At 64.7% G+C, this 3783-nt stretch overlaps 1 protein-coding gene across 1 annotated transcript in view; it reads left to right on the top strand.

Moving 5' to 3' along the window:
* Nucleotides 1-1446: 1446 nt before the first annotated feature.
* Nucleotides 1447-3783, top strand: part of LOC113208268 (5-hydroxytryptamine receptor 1-like) — a 209762-nt gene continuing 207425 nt past the window's right edge. Inside the window, exon 1 of the mRNA XM_052270159.1 lies at nucleotides 1447-1922. The gene's annotated coding sequence lies outside the window, so the exon portion shown is untranslated. The remainder of the gene's footprint in view (nucleotides 1923-3783) is intronic.

Here is a 3783-nt window from a genome sequence, read left to right as displayed (position 1 = left end):
CCGCCGCCCCGCCGCCCGCCCGGCTCAAACAATGCCCTCATGTACCAGACAGTCATTGTGTTTACGTTTGTCGGGGTCCTCTCGCGGCGCGGATAGAATATCGCACCTGTTTAGTCCCCCGCGCGAGGACCGCGTCCAACTATTTTGTCCGGAGCGGTCGAGGCCGGCCGATATCACGCGGTCCTTCCTTGTCGTGGCGGCTGTTGCTCTTCTTACGTGCCGAGTGTGAGTGAGCGAGGCGCCCCGCGGGCGCTGCGTGCGGAACTGTCCCGCGCGCGTCCCCCTCTGTCGCGTCGTAGGGCCCGTGTGCAGGCCGCCGCCAGCGGTGCACTTTGCGCGGCGGCGCTTCGGAGGCGCCCCGGCGGCTTGGTGTCGCCGCCGCCACCGCCACCACCACGACGACGACGACGGTCTCCAGAAACTTGGATTGCAACAGCTGCGGGGAGAGGAGGAGGGGGTCGTGGGGGCGGTTGGTTGGTAGGGCAGCGCGGGTCGGAGGCGGGGGCCGCCCAGGAACAAGGGGGTCCGGACGACGGAGGGTTGATGGTGCGAACTTAGTTTTGGGGGGGAAGGGGGTGGGGTGCTGGTCACGGCGGGTGTGCGTTACCGACTGTCGAGTGTGATTTATCCCCCCCTGCTGGGCCCGGCCCGGGTGCGGGTCTGATTCGCACAGCTCAGTGCGCCCCGCCCCGCCCCGCCCCGGGCTTACTTCTGCCTGCTGGTCGCGCTAATGGAGCGGCTCGTGGGTGCGGCTGCGGTGGCCGCCTCCTGCGGACAAGGGCAAGGGCGGCAGGTCAGGCCGCCTAGAACAGCTGGGGCCCAGCTCGCAACTAAGTGTTCGTCCTGTAGTCCTATTTTCCCGAGGCCCATTTGTTAAAAAAAAAATCCAGGAGCTTTGGCGCCTGCGAAACTCGTGGTAGGCTACCCCGCAGTACACGCATGCACTGCATGGAGCTTTGTTGCCTACCCATCAGGCGCTATGAGAGCTTGCATGGGCTCAACTTGGCAGTTCCGTGACGGCGAGTTACGGACGTACTTTCTAGACGGCCATTAATGGAAATACCGAGAAATACGCCGTTATGCTATCGAGAGATAGGACACGCACTCACGGAGGCTGACAACTTGGTGCAAAACTAATGCGAATTATGTTATGTAGGATATTCAGGGAGGGTTGAAATCCGATTTGCTAATTTTCGTGTCCAGAGTGCGTTCGAGAGGTGAGGATGGCCCCCCACGTGGGCACCCGCGCGTCGGTCTCATTATCACGGGGTCCCCTCCCGCGACGCGTGGCCCGGCTGGGCTCGGCCCCGGCTCGGCTCGGGCACGGGCTCGGCTCGGCTCGGCATTGATTCGGCCGGTCCGGCTGGCGCCACTCGCTGCTCGGCTCGGCTCGCAGCGGCCCTCCCCCTCCCCGGCTCGGCTTGGCGCGCGGCGCGCCCGCCGCCACCGTTCGGCCCCACAGTTTCCCGCTGGCCGCGAAACCGGCTGCACCGCCTCTCTCTCCCTCTCTCTCTCTCTCAACCCCCTTCGCTCTCCCCCTCTCTCTCTCCCTCCGCGCCTTACCCCCCGCTGAGTGCGCGGGACACACAGGCGAGCCGGGCGCTGCAGGGGGCGCTTGTTCTGCTCGCGGGCGCTGCATACGACGACCTCAAGCCCGCACTGCCGAGGAGCCCGGCCAGGATGACATCGGGGTGGCCGCCGCGCCTGGGCGGGCGCTGACGCCGCTGACGTCCGCGACAGAGACTCGTGCAGCAGTGCGTCTCGGTGGTGACAGTGACAGTGTTGTGAGTGCGCGGTGCGTGCTGCGGGCCCCGAGTGCCCGCGCGGAGAGTGTTGTGCCGAGGCCAGCTTCAGGACTTGTCGTCTGCGTCCCGACTCCAGCTCCAGCTCGACGGCGGCGAGAGCCGGCGGTCAACTGACAGGTGAGCAGAGTGCCGCGTGGCGACGGTGACAGTCTCGCGAACGGAGCGACTTGATCCTGGCGGACGGACGGACACGTCATCGCGATCGTTCAGTGTTCGGGTGGGACGGGGAGGGGCGGGGGGAGGGACGGGGGGTAGAAACATCATGGGCCCCCATTAGGTTCAGGATCAGTACAGGAGTTCAAAGGGACCCCATGATATTTTTACCCCGGGGTACGAGTGTCATGGGATGTTGAAATGTTTTCAACGCCAGAACGACAGAGTGAGCTGAGCGGCTCGTGACAGGAGGCGGACGTGGCTGCGGGGAAGGCCAATGGCAGGCCAACAACGGCGGGCCAAACGACGGGCTTGTCCTGCTGTCAGACGACGCGGAGGTCAGCCTAAAACGAGTCAATCTAGGCTGGTGTCGCTGGGGCCAGGCGTGGCCGGGCGTGGTGGCTCGCGCGCGGCGCGGCAGGCCAAGCGGGCCGAGCCGCACGACGACGCGAGCAGAAGACCGCTGGCTTTGATAAGATGTGATCAGAGATGAGCTCCGCGCGGAGAGACCCGGCGGCCCGGCGGCCGCGAGCCCCGTCCACATGCCGCATGCAAAGCGAGGCGAATCGGACGCCCCCGGGAGCGCCGACGGGGCCGGCGGCGCTGCTGTGTCCTCCGCGGCCCAACTGTCAAACAGACGCACGTGCCTCTGCTCTGGACGCCGGCGGCGGCCCCGCCCCGCCCCGCCCCGCCCTGGCTGCCGGCCAGCACCGCGTCCGCCTCCTACCGCGAATAGACAAGTTTTGTCCTTTCATTTTCGTACGCGTCCGTCCCGTTATCTTTTGTCACCATTGTGTATCGCGTGTCCTGAATGGTGCGCGCGGCCCGCCGCCAGGTCGACGCGAGGCGCGGGACGAGGCGGAGGAGGAGAAGCAGCAGCAGCAGCAGCAGTAGCAGGAGGGCGGGGGAGCAGCAGCAGCTTTGTAATAATAATAAGAACTTTCGGGGGCTGAAATGATGAGGGGCGAAGTTTAACGTGGTGTAAAGCGTGTGCCGAGCCGACCTCGTTGCTGCTGCCGTTGCCGCCGACTATCGAAATCATCACAACTGTTGCGGGTTTGCGGAAGCAGTCAAAAATGAAAACGCTCTAGTCGTTATTTCCCTCCACTTTGGCGCGCTGCAGCTGTTGGTGCTGCGTTATTCTTATCGGCTCTTATGCCGACTCACGGCGGCAGGTAGCGGGCCGGCGGTGGCAGCGCGGCTGACGGTGACGGCGGGCCCTCTTCCGACGGGCACAAGTGCCTGCGAGTGTCCTGTCCGCGACCAGTGCCTGGCCGTCGAGGAGGAGGAGGAGGAGGTTCTTCTTGTTTGTGTGAGGGAGCGGCGGCTCGTAGCGGGACAGGTGCGGAAGAGTCGCTATTTGCAGACGAGTGCGTCGGACCCTCGCGGAGCCCTTGGGGGGGCATCCCAGGGGGGGCAGCGACGTGTTGTGGGTCACGGAGGGTCAGGGGCAGAGCGGGCAGATCGGCGAGGGGAAGTAAATTCTGGACGGGGCGCGCAGTCGGGCAGAGAGAGAGAGAGAGAGAGAGCGAGAGTGAGCGAGAGAGCCATGGCGAGGCAGCAGCAGCTAGCGGCGGCATGGGCATGACCGTGGAATCGTCCCATGAGGTCCATGAGTCTGTCATGAAATCGACCGTGCCCGTGCTTCCTGCTGGCCAGCGCGCGCATATGTCCCTCTGTCCCTCTCGTGTTAGGCCTCCCGTCTGTACGCCTGGCCGTCTCTCTCTCTCTCTCTCTCTCTCTCTCTCTCTCTCTCTCTCTCTCTCTCTTTTTTTTTCTCTCTCTCTCTCTTTTTTTCTCTCTCTCTCTCTCTCTCTCTCTCTCT

The sequence above is a fragment of the Frankliniella occidentalis genome, unplaced genomic scaffold (assembly GCF_000697945.3).
Source record: "Frankliniella occidentalis isolate FOCC.00 unplaced genomic scaffold, Focc_3.1 Scaffold112, whole genome shotgun sequence".
In the NCBI taxonomy this organism is placed as follows: Eukaryota; Metazoa; Arthropoda; class Insecta; order Thysanoptera; family Thripidae; genus Frankliniella; species Frankliniella occidentalis.
Note: the sequence above shows the minus strand (reverse complement) of the source record. Positions and strands in the feature narration are given on the sequence as shown.